Raw genomic sequence first — 14,663 nt, forward strand, 5'->3', positions numbered from 1 at the left:
TTCTCAACCTCCCAGCAGAGTTGTCTTTAACGACAAAGCATCTTGAAACAAAAACACAAACTAAACATTTGCGACTGTGACTGAAGCAGACAAGAAGACACGTGTGTGTTTTATTCAAGCACTTTATTTACGATCACCAATAAAGCAAAATAACAAACTACACTGCCTCTTTGTCATGTTCGTCTTCAATTTCAAACCAAGTTGACTTTGCAAACCCTATACTGATGGATGACATCATGAAGTTAGTGGTAGTAAACAGCGGTGGGGTGGGGGGTTGTTTGTTAGGTTTGAGTGACATCACACAGTCCACGTGCTAAGTGACCACTTCACAAGGGATGCCAACCCTCTCCCCAAGTATATTTCTTTTTTTTTCATGTTAACTGAGGATAAGCGGCTCGTGTAATGGCTGTATAGATGGATGTTTGGAAGACTGCAGGAAAAACACGTCGTGACACTATTGACCATGAAAAACACTGTTGATCATGATCCAATAAGTACACAACAAAAATTCGAAATTTTCCCGTCAGCGTGGCCGAGTGGTATAAGAAGTTGCGTGGTGTTCAGGAGACCCGGGTTCGAGCCTCACTCTTTGCTCCATTCACAAGTTAAATGGAGGACGAAGTAAGATTCGAACCCGGGTCTCTCAAAGACCAAGCGTAATCACTAACCATTCGACCATGTTAGATCTTCTTGGAAGGTTCAGTTGGTTATATATATCCATCTATGTATACTTTCACTTTAATACTGCGTCACCACATCTGATATATAGGCAGCGAAGAGAGTGTGATGTCAGCTGAGTGGTAGTCCAATGGTAGACACCGCTGTGGCACATGCAGACAACCCGGGTTCGAGCCCCAGCAAGCATTTATGACAATGCTGCTATTATTTCGCTCTCGCGTTTTCAACGGAACACCACTTCTTTACTACCGTCAACTACGAAGCTTTCTGTGTTAAATAACTTTTTATTTGATTTTTTTTTTGCTGGATGTGACGTCATCGCCGGAAACCTATTTAAGTCGGGGAAAGCGAGACAGTCATTCTTTCTCAGGTCGCTGACAGCCTCCCGTCGTCCTCGTCCAGCTGCTGCTGCGCACACGTCCTCCACAAGATCATCGAAAACGTTTAAGGTCAGTGCTCAATCTTTAATTACCTCTTAAAACTCACTGCTTTTGCTCACAACTTCAGGAATCACCTTCGGCGTGCTCACGCCTTGCTAACATGGCAAGCTAAAGCGTTTGCCTTGGCGTGGGTAATTAACGCTTCCTACGACTAAATTGCACCAAAACGCGTTTTTGCAACGTACATACTGATACACGGACAGACGCAATCATTTAAATATTTATTCATGGTTAAGATGTTTGTTCAACAATAATGCAACTACTTTGTGTGACGATGACTAACGAGGCATTTGCTCCAACCTTTTCCAGCATCTGGACGCAAGTGCCGTTTTGCCGAAGGTAGGTCGACACCATTTCACAATTAAACTGAATAAATAAAGTATATTTTCATGCATGAGTGTTAACCATCTCATTTCTGTCCAGAGGCTGCATCTTCAACAGAACGGCCCAAATGACGCTTAAAATGGCTGCCTTCCTGTCTTTTGGGGACATGGCGTCATGAGACTTGCATGTCTACCAAATGTCAGGTTGCTAAGCCACTAGCTTGTCAGGCTGAGTATTTTAAAGTCAAATACTTGCGTTCCTTTGTCTTTCAGGCCACCATGTTGTTGAAGAGGCGTCCAGCTCTGCTCTCCTCACTGGTAAAACGCACACGCTTTCATAAATGTACAAATGTTTGACTAATTATTTCATCTTGTGCTGACCAAGGGTCCTCCTGTGATCTTAATCAGCAAAGGTATGTCAAATCCAGGCCCAGAAAGTAAAAACCCAGCCACAGTTTGACTTGCGCCACAGGTGCTTCCACTCAACCAGCTTCTGGGGAGCTCGTTTACCTGCCCGTTGAGTGGAAGCACCTGCGGCTACAGCCAAACTGCGGCTGGGTTTTTACTTTCTGGATCTGGATTGGACATCTCAGTCAGGTGGGAACATGGACTCAATGGCAACTTTAATGTTTGCTGCAGTATCACTCCAGGAAGAAGCACCAGCCAGGATTCTGGATGAAACCGAAGGAGGCTCAGGTGACCTGATGTGACTTTCCAGCAGTGTCCCATCCAAACTTCTGCTTTTTGTTTTTCCTCCCCCTCTTTTACAGCAGGCATGTCAGAGCTTCATTGAGATCTGTGAAACAAGATGGTGGCGTATCAAGTGAGCATTTTTTTTTTTTTTTTTCTCTGCAGTTTTGCCAAAGTTGCAGTCAGGACGCTCATCAGGGGTTTCCAATCCTCTGCCTATTGAAATGATCAGGCTCCTAAAGAGCTTGCTGATCATTTGAATCGGATGTGTTGCAGGTGGGCGCAATGGAAAACTGGCAGGAAAGCGACCCACAAGGAACAGGATTGAAGATCCTCTTCTATAAGGTGGCGCTGAAGAACCCGATCAACTTGTGAAGTCGAGCTCCTCTTCATCCAGGTTAGAACCTGTTGCAAAAGACAAACTTGATGAATCAAAGTACTTGACTGTTTTTTTTGTTGTTCTAGGTGGCGCAATGATCAACTTGCTGACCGGTTAAAAGGCTCCAAAAAACTGCAGCAGCACTCGCCTGCTTTTTTCTTGGACTTGGCATGCGCTGCAGCTTACAGCAAGAGTGCCATCAGGGACTCTTCCACCTGCTGGGCAAAGAAATGTTCTAAATGTGGAAGGTCCAAAGCTGCCTGCATTTTCAATATTAAGACATGCAAATAAACGTATTAAAAAAAGCAGCTTGACTGGTCTGTCGTTTGTGGTATTTGCGAGTTTCAGGAGCTCGACCGGCTGCTGCAGCGACTCAAAAACTTAGTCAGCTTAAAATGATTCACCATGTTGTCATTAAAGATGAAACGCTACATTCATGGTATGTTGCTGACGCCATAAGCTTTTGCGTTAACTTGACTCACCTTTTTGTCTTTCAGGTCCACAGGCTGGTCAACTGACGACTTCACCATGCAGTGACGAGGAGACGCTTTACATGTCATCCAACCTGAATGGTGCTCATCATGATGCTTGCCATGGTGTTCATCAATGAGGAGCTCCTGCAGAAGTGTACAATAAAACAGCATTTCAGGTTAGTAATGGAATAGTCTACTCACATGTTCCTTGTCCTGCAGATGGCGCCACTTGAGTGCTACGAGCTGCAACCTGACTCAAAGTGCATCTGCTTGAGGAAGACTCCTCTGCTGGTAAGAAAAGGAACACTTCATTTAAGCTAGCATGTTCCAGTTGTCTCGACAAAGTTGAATGATTTGTTCTTGTGTCCAGTGTGGAGCACGATCGAGTACCTGCTCACAGCCCGAGACCAGCAGCAACACGTTTGCCTTGTTGCTTGCTCATCCACGAGGTGCTGAAGCCAAACTTGGAGGCAGCCTGAGAACAAATGGGAGACATTTACACTTGGATGGTATGCTGTTTGAATTTTTTTTTTTTTTACATTGCCCAATCCTCATAACTACTTTAATAACCCAATTTTTTTGTCCCCTTTCTAGGCAGCAAGGAACAATCCATCATCCATCATAACGCACCTGTAAAGACTTGAGTCTTGATCGCTGGTAGGTTTCAAGCCCCAAACATCTTCTGCACCAGATGTTGACTTAACTTTTGACTCACAGATCTTTTTTTTTTTTTGTCTTAGGTCCACGCGTTCTTCTCGCTGGCCGACGACGTCAGCGCTTGGCAATGAGCAGACTGTCATCCGACTTGCAACTTTGTCTTCTCGCTGGCCGACGACTTCAGCACTTGGCAACGAGCAGACTGTCATCCGACTTGCAACTTTGTCTTCTTGCTGGCCGACGACTTCAGCACTTGGCAACGAGCAGACTGTCATCCGACTTGTAACTTGTTTGTGATTGTATACTCTGCAAAAGAAATAAAGCTTGATTACAAATAACACTTAAGCTCTCAACTTCATTCTTACACACATCACAAAAAACATGCTTAAAGCAAAGTAACAAAAAAAACACACAAAAAAAATTTCAAAAATATTTTTTCTAATTTTTTTTTCCCCCAAAATTATTTTTCAAAATTTTTTTTTTTCAAAAATTTTTATTTTTTAATTTTTTTTTTTTCAAAAATTTTTTTTTTCAGGTTTTTCCTTTTTTTTTAAAAAAAGTGGGTGTGGCAAAACTGGGATGAAGCTTTCTGATTCGCTGATGAATCTGGAAGTGGGTGGAGCAAAGCGGATAAAAGGCTGTGATTGGTTGAAGAGTGGGTGGGACTATGCAAATTAGAAGCGCTGTGATTGGTGGAGCTGGAAGTGGGCGTGGTTATGCAAATTTGAAGCGCTGTGATTGGTCGGATTTGCAAAAGTGGGCGTGGCTATGCAAATTACTGCATTCTGATTGGCTATGCAAATTCGAGCCGCACCGTGATTGGTGGGTTCAAAATTGGGCGGAGTTAGGGGCGGTCCTAGCAGCAGATAGGTTTTGGGAAGGCACTTTTGAGTCTTCAGGTCAAAGTTGCACTTCAGTCACTACATGAGACACAAGTCTTTTACTATTCCCCTCAATCTCACACGACCCAAAGCTCGATGAATTTAAAAATTGCTCAAGTTTTGAGTCGTGAGGAGACAAACAGGAGTAGTAATGTGACACTTGTGTCCACAGTAGTCGAGACTGACGTGCAACTCTCACCTCAAGACTTCAAGCGGCCTTTGGAATAGGTTTCCACTGCAACAACCGACATGCATGAAAGGCTTCAAATGAGGGCAGATTTACCAATAAAACACAAAGACTCCAATTCAAGTTGAACAATTTATTAGGCAGAGAAGCTAACATGACAATTTGAAAGCATTTCACCAGTCAATGTTTGTGTGAGCTAACTCAAGTTGCACACACAGACATTGACGATGGAAGCAGCTTAAGTGTTGCCTGCTTGACGAGCTCATGTGTGATGTCACTTACTTCAACTGACGCGCACACACTTAGGCGATGGCACCAAAGGGGGACGTGAGCACACTGAGACAAAAACTAAGTGTACAGCACAACACCATCACACACCGCTGGACATGTTTTTAAATGACACTGATGTGAACCAACTTAGTCAGAAATAGATAACTTTTTTTTTTAACATGACATTATTTTTTAACTAACTTGGCCCACATCATTGTCATTCGAAAACATGCCCGAGAGTGTCTGATGACGGTGCCGTGCAGTGCATGAAGCAAAGGTTGAAGTTGAGTGCACTCACGTCCACCTTGTGGTGCGATGCGACATCACACATCAGCTCGTCAAGCACAAGACACTGCTCAATACTCACAAGGGTCCAAATGCAGCTTGGCCTTCCCTTCCCTTCCGAATGTCCGTCGACTCCACCTTTGAGCGCGAAGCCTCCTCCATCCATCTGCTCAGGCAGACAATAAAAACAGTAAGTAACATTCTTCTTCACGTAAAAGTTTTAAATCGTCTATTTCAAAGATTCAAGTCAGTAAAATAAGGTGGTATAGTTTGACTTAACATTTGCAAGGTTGAAGTTGAGTGCACTCACGTCCACCTTGTGGTGCGATGCGACATCACACATCAGCTCGTCAAGCACAAGACACTGCTCAATACTCACAAGGGTCCAAATGCAGCTTGGCCTTCCCTTCCCTTCCGAATGTCCATCTGCTCAGGCAGACAATAAAAACAGTAAGTAACATTCTTCTTCACGTAAAAGTTTTAAATAGTCTATTTCAAAGATTCAAGTCAGTAAAATAAGGTGGTATAGTTTGACTTAACATTTGCAAGGTTGAAGTTGAGTGCACTCACGTCCACCTTGTGGTGCGATGCGACATCACACATCAGCTCGTCAAGCACAAGACACTGCTCAATACTCACAAGGGTCCAAATGCAGCTTGGCCTTCCCTTCCCTTCCGAATGTCCATCTGCTCAGGCAGACAATAAAAACAGTAAGTAACATTCTTCTTCACGTAAAAGTTTTAAATAGTCTATTTCAAAGTCAGTAAAATAAGGTGGTATAGTTTGACTTAACATTTGCAAACGTGCCCACATGTCATGCATCTGTGTGAGCAATCAGCTGGTGCAGGCTTTCTCTCCACACCTGACATCCAATGAGCTACTCATGCTCCTTTCAATCAAATGGTCAAGCAGGGCCTCAAAGTCCTCCAACTGAAAACACTCCGCCCATGTGCTAAAATAGAGTAGTTTAATATTGTTCAAACATACACATAAGTCAAACTACCCCCACAGGCAGAAATCGGATCCCCTTGATATCATTCCTTTACCTCCCCTTGTAAAAATGCCACTTTACAACACTACATTATCTGGTAAGTATATTACTTTACAATTCCAAAATACACATCTTTTATCAAAACCATAAAACTTTTCAAGTTCACGATGTAAGATTGTCAGGTGCTAGGTGACCTAAAACATTTAATAAAAACACTACACGAGGAAGGAAGACAAGAGAGTTTAACTTTTACTCATGAACAAACAGAGTAAAAAATAACACTAACAGAAATAAGCACAGTGACAAATCTCTGACCGCTCTGCACACACTCTGTCCGTTGCCTCTTTGATATTACAAAAGGGTGTTTTTTCTTGTAACATTCACATTTGCTCCTACAATTGGGAATTGTAAATCACAGATTGGAATGCTTTGAAAATAACCAACAGAAAAATGTTAAAACAGACTACCTGTAATTTAGGGACAGGAGAGTCTTCTTGAGATAAGGGCACAATTTCCTATCTGCAGCTGCATAGTCGAGGCCTGCTCTGCTTTCCTCACAGACAACCTTAACAAAGAAGTTTATCCGGATGAATAAATGCTTTGCAACACTATTAAGAGTAAATATGGGATAACTTATGTACAATTATTCTAACAAAGATTACACATTTTTGTTTGCTCTTTTTCCCTGTGGTCCAAATAATTCTTTGTATTAGAATGTGAAATTATTAATTGGGGAAATAGCAGATTAAATTAATTGTTAATACAATTTTGGACTCGAATTAGGGCTGTCAAAATTAAAGCGTTAACTCTGGAGAATAATTTCAATTTCATAAAGTGTTAAAAAAAAAAAATGAACTCAGTTTTATTTCATTCCTGTGGCAGCTGACTTCTGCTCATCTTGCAGCCAAACTTAAGAGGAGAGTCACTGGCGCAAAGTCGGGCAAAGATGGACGTCTACGTAGATTTATTTTTAAAAGTTGCTCATTGGAGAAATCCAAAACATGTCTTTGGCATATCGTTCAACAGTTGTCTTCTATAACATACGACTTTATTTATATAGCGCATTTCATAACAGCGGCAGCTATGACAAAGCACTTCACATTACAATAGCAAAATAGCAATAATATAATAAGGGAACGCAATAAATTAAAACACAAATGACAGAAAACATTCTTATCTTATTTACAGTAGACACCAGAAAGCCGCAGAAAAGTGTCAGTCTCACTCGGATCAAAAGTCAAAGACTAGAAATGTGTCTTCAAACGGGTTTTAAAAATGGAAAGAGAGGGAGCTTGCTTGACAATGAATGGAAGGTCATTCCAAAGGGAAGGACCAGCAACAGAAAAGGCTCCATCCCCACATACTCAATGAATCCTATTCGAGGATCAAAAAAAGCTATTTGAACATCTTAAAGCAAATATACTTTACTTTTTTTTTTTAATTCCAAGATTTTTCCAAAGTAAATATCTATTACAAGCTTCGTATAAAAATTAAAGTTAAAAAAACGTGATTACGATTTATATAAAATTTTGCATTAATTAGTTAAAATAATTGCTCGACAGCACTAACTCTTAATTTTTTTTTTTCAGGATCAATTTAGATAGTCATGACATCCTTAATAAGTCAAAGTGTTTTTATTTTTATTTTTCACATTTATTTACATTTCTGTAATGGCTTATCTATTTAATGACTTATTCACTGCAATCGCCAGCATAAAAAAAAGCAACACCACATTTTGGTCAGCAACATATTCAAGACGCCTCTCAGTGAAGCTGCACCTGAACACAGCATACTCAAAGGCTTGGCTAAGTTGTTGATGTTGGGGTGGAGGCTCTTTCTGTCTGGCAACGTCATGCCCCAACACATGACATATACTGACAACATGCAATTGGACAGCTCTGTCTTTAAAAGCTGCCTCTACAATAAATCTATATGGGTGCTCACCAGAGTGGTGGCTTCATTTGCAGTCTGAACCCAGAAGGGGGGGGGGGGGATTTTTTTATTTTAGTCTAGATTTTGATTTTTCATTAATTTTATTTAACCATAACTTGCTATTTGCTTTTTTTTCACAGCCACGATTTAACCAAAGTATATTTATAAAATAACATTGCGTGTTATTAGACTGTGCAGGTGTCCCTAATGTTTTGGCCCTCTCGAACCACCAGAAGCATAATGCTCCACAGAAAAAATGGAAGATGGAAGAAACAAGCAGCATGCAGTACCTTTGAAGAATATGTTGATGGTGAGATGTGCAGGAAGACGACCAGCAGCAGGTGAACCTGGGGAGAGATTTGCCTCAAAATTAGTCACACAAAAGCATCCGCGATATTCACGTGTTTTTCAGACCCACAAATATATTGGTGATTTTCACGTGTTTTTGAATGTTGTGTGTGCATCTATCATGACTCTGCGGGTGAATTGTCGAATGTGCGTTTGTGGCTCAGCGGACAACCGTACTTCTTTCGGACACAAACGTCATGCCGTTTCCAAGATATTCCCATACTGGAGGCTGACATTTCAATCGCGCAAATAGCAAAGGCGCCCCAACTGTATCCGTCTGTCGGACTGCGCACAAGGCGGAATAAGCCCGTGTGACGCGCGTCATGGTAAATCGGTCCTCTCGGAATATCCGAATCTGGGTGTGCATTTGCCACGTGAACGGCCGTCGAACTTAACTAGCAGCGATCGCTGCGGTTCAAACGGATCATAACGGGAACGTCACATTAAACATTGACGACGCGAGGTGCGTTGAAATACAGTCGAGCACTTCACACTCGAACAGAAATAAGTGCATCAATGCATTCAAATGTTAATAACTACAAAAATCTAAACAATGACATTGGCCTATACGTATCATGCTTCGATCCTTCATTCTAGTGGCTGGGATGTCAAACATTATGTTATACTACCCAGTCCCCAAAGGCTGAAATAAAAAACAAATCTTTTGGTGCCAGAAGACTTTTGTCGAGTCCTGAATATAAATAAAAATAACAGTAGTGTGTAAAAAAAAAAAAAAAAAAAAAAAAAAAAGTATGAATGTATAGTCATCTGAGTTGGCATACTGTAGTTTCGTATGTAAAGATTGACAGTGACTCCATTAAGATATATTTGCATAATATTTTGCTGTATAAGAACTTTGTTTTGCATATATATATATATATATATATATATATATATATATATATATACATACATACACATTCATGTTCAATTGTTCTAAGGTGTTCTAAAGTGTTAAAAAATGATAAACATTTTTTTAAGTTATCAAAATGTGGTTTGCCATAGTTTCATTTTTGTCTTCTTTTCAAGTTATATAAAGTAATTGACCTGTTTCGTCAGCCGCTGCTTGTTGCAAAACAAAGTTCATATTACAGCAAAATATTTTGCAAATATATCTTAATGGAGTCACTGTCAATCTTTACATACGAAACTACAGTGTGCCAACTGAGATGACTATGCATCAGCAAATATGGCCATGCTGTAAAAAAAGGGTGCAACCAGATCCTGTGCTAGTGTGACCAACTGAAAAAGTGCAAAAGCCCTGCGGTAGGAAAAAAAATTGAGAAAATAAAGAGCCTTTGAGGAGAGGGGGGCGACAAACTATTCAATGAGGAAAATGCAACTTTATTTATTCATTATTTAATGTATCTGACCTCTAAAATAGGGAACGGTGCGGGAGTGGGAGTCATTTTGAACGGAGCGGGGCGGCATGGACGTCACTTTCATCCGGACGGGATGGAACAGGATTTTTCCTTTTTTTTTTTTTTTTTTTTTTTTTTCATACTGTGGTCAGGGACTGGGATTTTTATTTTTTTCCTGTGGGAGGCGGATGGTACCCGAGTAAAAATCCACTCCAGTGTCATCTATCCCACACACAGCAGTTGTCAACATTCACATGTGTTTTAAAGCACATCCCTCTTCAGTCCGCTAGAGGATAGTGTCTCTGTCTCAAACTATCCGTCTATCATTTGTTCATTAGTTGGCATTTTTTAGACAAAGCGGGTAGTAAAAAAATTAAAGAATTTTTTTTCCCTCTAATATTGACAAAGGGTTTTGTCAATATTAGTTATAAAAAAAATGAAACGAAACTGACAACAATTTTTTTTCTAATTTTGCTACAAAATTGAAAAACGGAAATAAATAAAAAACAAATGAATAAATAAATAAAATAGGCGCTCTACGACGTGGCTGTAGCAGCGGACAAGAGAAGGCGAAGAAGAACGTCGTCATTAGAAGGCAAAACAAGCTTGGGGTAAACAAATTACGGTCGTATTTTGTTTCCCTGAGCTGTGTCAAATAAACACATAAAAGATCAGATTTCTGTTTTTCAATTTCCAAGTTTTAAACTAAAAATACAGCGCATTAAATGCGTCCGTTAAATGGAAACAGCAACACTGCCTATAGCGGAATGAGTAGGGATGGCCTTTCCACGCATGGAAATCTCTGAGACCTGCGTGTGCGTGTGCGTGTGCGTGTGAGAACATCTTGAAACTGCGTGCCTGCTGATCCACAAATGCACATTCGACATTTCACACGCAGAATTGAATATTTACACGATAAGCTATGATAAATTACCCCCCCCCCCCAAAAAAAATAAAAAATAATAACGTGAAAATCACGTGGAACTAAATCGTTCAATTCAAAAACATAAACATTTAGTTATTTAAGTGAAATCCATTTGTGAAAATCACAAATATTTGTGGATCTGTACGTGAAAATCACGGATGCATTTGTGTGAATAATTTTGAGACAAATCTATCCCTATATGTGAAGCCATCACTCTTCCATTGTGGACATCAGCTTTGGGGTGGAAAACATACAAAACAACATTCAAGTCAAACGCTTTTCTTGATTGACTTTTGATTGACAGCTGAGTTCGACTTGTGGGCGTGCAAGCTGACAAGCCTCCTTTGTTGATATTGTTTTACGATACCTAGCAAGCTTCCAGTGACGTAGCGAGTAACAATAAACAAACTAGAAGGGCTCATTGTCGTAATTATGCTCCTAAATCGTGTACAAGCATACATTTGTATATACATGGCAAAACAGTTTAAAAATGTTTAAATTACTCACTGAAAACACAGCTGCGAGTCACCAGGAGACTTGGTTCTTGAACCGGATGTGTTACTGTTTGTTTTTTCTTCCTCTTTTTCATTGCTGCTGCTTCTTCGTCTTGTTTTTGGCGGGTTACATTTCATTGGTGCATATCGCCACCGAGTGGACAGGAGATCGCAAAGGCATTTGGTAAGGAATGTTTTCTCTCAACCGTAGGTCAAAGAATGTGTACGACTGTACTGTATGAGAAGGCTCGATTCAAATGGAAAGAAAAGCGTGTTTGACAAATTGTGCAACGACTCTTCAAACAACAACACCGTATTGTATCGTGTATGTAACACTAGCCCTGTTAGTAAGGGAAATATCTTTATATTTTTATTTGCCTATTGGTGTTGAAAGATTTTTTATATAAGGCACCACTTTTTTTTGTCTGTCTGTTTTTTTTTGTGAGAAAAAAAACGACCATGCACAGTAAGGGTTTAGTAAGGCGTTTTTTGTGAAAAAATCGACCATGTATAGTAAGGGTATAGTAAGGCGTTTTTGGTGAGAAAAAAAACCGACCTTATATCGTAAGGGTATAGTGTAACTGGACGTTAATTGTCCACTGGGGGCGCCTGCGCCTATTTAAACCGCTCTCGCTGCCGGAAATGTTTTGGTTGAACGTTGTGGCGTGCAGCAAGCTGAAGGGACGACTGAGTGGCAGTGGCAGTGGCAGTGGCAGTGGCAGTGGCGGTGGCCACGTTGGACTTTTGGCTTTGACTGGAGGAACTTTCAACCCTTGGAAAGCGGAACGAGGTGTGTTTCTGTGATTGTGGACACTTAATTTTGTGATGTATCGTGCATTTCATTCACCCAATTTGTTTGACTTTTGTTTGATACTGGGTGGTGATTTAATTTACTGAATATACATACTTGATGTAATTAGTCACTCTGTATTTGTGTTTGTGTTTTAGACCATTTATTTGTTTTCTATTTGTAGTTTTCACGGTGCTGCCAATTCAGATTGGAACAATCATGCTTCAATAAAAAGGGACAAATGCACCTGTTTGGAGCTCTCCGTCATCATTCATTCCGGGGGACTGCTTCATTATAGTACGACCATGAAGAAAAAAAAAAAACGATCATGTATCGTATAAGGGTATAGTAAGGCATTTTTGTGAAAAAACAAACTAACAAACAAAAAAAACGAGGGCGTTTTTGTGAAACAAAAAACGACCATGTATTGCAAGGCGTTTTTGGGTGAGAAAATTTACCATGTATAGTAAGACGTTTTTGGTGTGGGGGGGAAAACGACCATGTATAGTGCCCTCAAGTTAGTAAACCCAAGACTCTAGCCTCTCAACCAGCGGAGAGCAGAAAAGCACAACTGCTACTAGTCCACATATCTTAAATGGGACAAACAGCACGTGTATCTGTGACCTTCATTCCTCCTGTGGCCTGGTGGTCTGTGATACGGATTGGAGATCTAATGTACCTGAGTTCAAATCCAGACACACACTATTCAAATGTTTTTTGTTGTTTTTTTTTTTTCACAAAAATCGCCTTACTATACATGGTCGTTATTTATTTATACAAAAACAAACAGACAAAAAAGGCCAGTGGCAGTCTCAAAGTGGTGCCTTATATAAAAAAATCTTCCAACACCAAAAGGCAAATAAAAATATTTCCCTTACTAACAGGGCTAGTGTTAAATACACGATACGGTGTTATTCGCAGAGTCGTTGCACAATTTGTCAAACACTGTTTTCTTTATTTGAATCGCGCCTGCTCATACCGTATAGTCGTACACATCAAACATCATAGGATAACATTACTTGCCAAATGCCTTTGCGATGTCCTGTCCACTCGGTGGCGATATGCAATAAGGAGATGTAACCCGCCAAAAACAAGACTAAGAAGCAGCAGCAAAGAAGAACTGAACCCATCCGTTCAAGAACAAAGTCTCCCGGTGGCTGGCAGCTGTGTTGTAAGTGTGTAATTTAAACATTTTAAACCGTCTATTTGCCATGTATATACAAATGTATTTTGTACATTATATTTAGGAGCATAATTACGACACTGAGGCCTTCTAGTTTATTATTACTCGTTACGTTTTCACGTACAGATCCACAAATATTTGTGATTTTCACAAATGGATTTCACTTAAATAACTAAATATTGATGTTTTTGAATTGAACGATTTAGTTGCACCAAAATGTGCTTTTCAGATCCACAAATATATTTGTGATTTTCACATTATTTGGGGGGGGGTAATGTATCATAACTTATGTAAATATTCAATTGCGCGTGTGAAATGTCAAATGTGCATTTGTGGATCAGCAGGCATGCACAAACACAAAGAAATAAGTATTTTATAATGTTACATATTGATACTTAGTGTGAAACATGGGCCTGTTTGGATAAACCTGCGTCACTAATCCGCTTGTCTCTTAAAGGTATTGGCTACTTGCTGCTGCCGCCACCTGCTGGTATGGAAGAGTATTAAAAAGTAGTAAAGGCATGATTACGATGCCAGGCGCTTCACCGCACATGCAGACAAATTAATTTCCCAAGGCACACCTGACAATAAACGGCACATCATAGTTTGAAAAACACGTATACCGCTCCCTATTTTAGAGGTCAGATACATTAAATGAAGTTGCATTTTCCTCATTTATTGAATAGTTTGTCGCCCCCCTCTCCTCAAAGGCTCTTTATTTTCTCAACATTTTTCTTTGCACTTTTTCAGTTGGTCGCACCAGCACAGGATCTGGTTGCACCCTTTTTTTACAGCATGGCCATATTTGCTGATGTATAGTCATCTGAGTTGGCATACTGTAGTTTCGTATGTAAAGATTGACAGTGACTCCATTAAGATATATTTTCATAATATTTTGCTGTAAGCAGCGGCTGACGAAACAGGTCAATTACTTTATATAGCTTGAAAAGACACAAAAGAAACAATTGCAAAACATATTTTGATAACATAAAAAATACATGTTTATCATTTTTAACACCTTAGAACAATTGAACATGAAACGTTGAACTTGTTTTACACAGTTATTTTTATTTATATCCAGGACTTGACAAAAGTTTTCTGGCACCAAAAGATGTGTCGTTTATTTCAGCCTTTGGGGACTGGGTAGTATAACAATGTTTGACATCCCAGCCACTAGAATGAAGGATGAAAGCATAGGCCAATGTCATTGTTTTGATTTTTGTAGTTAACATTTGAATGCATTGATTATTCCACCTTGTGCGCAGTCCGACAGACGGACAGAGTTGGGGCGCCTTTGCTGTTTGACATGTCAGCCTCCAGTGTGGGAATATCTTGGAAACGGCATGACGTTTGTGTCCAAACGAAATACAGTTGTC

General features: G+C 40.1%; 2 long non-coding RNA genes across 37 annotated transcripts; one reads left to right on the forward strand and one right to left on the reverse strand.

Moving 5' to 3' along the window:
- Positions 1-842: 842 nt before the first annotated feature.
- On the forward strand, positions 843-3,980 carry LOC147128166 (uncharacterized). Of its 24 annotated transcripts, none has more exons than XR_015083951.1 (13): positions 843-1,127; positions 1,428-1,457; positions 1,542-1,640; positions 1,715-1,759; positions 1,827-1,854; positions 2,081-2,137; positions 2,212-2,264; positions 2,364-2,528; positions 2,597-3,137; positions 3,203-3,274; positions 3,354-3,492; positions 3,578-3,640; positions 3,724-3,980. It is a non-coding gene; the product is annotated as an uncharacterized LOC147128166 (long non-coding RNA). The 24 variants fall into 24 exon arrangements; XR_015083949.1 differs by having other exon boundaries at positions 844-1,127; positions 2,215-2,264; XR_015083950.1 differs by having other exon boundaries at positions 846-1,127; positions 1,542-1,645; positions 2,408-2,528.
- Positions 1,038-11,410, reverse strand: LOC147128167 (uncharacterized). 13 transcript variants are annotated; one of them, XR_015083970.1, is made up of 13 exons: positions 11,328-11,410; positions 8,477-8,533; positions 6,722-6,819; positions 6,057-6,215; positions 5,903-5,949; positions 5,643-5,689; positions 5,544-5,579; positions 5,346-5,429; positions 3,614-3,946; positions 3,374-3,458; positions 2,993-3,271; positions 2,622-2,725; positions 1,038-2,536 (listed from the first exon to the last, which is right to left on the reverse strand). It is a non-coding gene; the product is annotated as an uncharacterized LOC147128167 (long non-coding RNA). The 13 variants fall into 13 exon arrangements; XR_015083967.1 differs by having other exon boundaries at positions 5,804-5,949; XR_015083968.1 differs by having other exon boundaries at positions 2,993-3,127; positions 3,185-3,271; positions 5,544-5,689; positions 5,804-5,949.
- Between the last annotated feature and the right edge of the window lie 3,253 nt (positions 11,411-14,663).

This window comes from Filicampus tigris, chromosome 20 (assembly GCF_054856515.1).
Source record: "Filicampus tigris isolate MCC_2025a chromosome 20, RoL_Ftig_1.0, whole genome shotgun sequence".
Taxonomy (NCBI): Eukaryota; Metazoa; Chordata; class Actinopteri; order Syngnathiformes; family Syngnathidae; genus Filicampus; species Filicampus tigris.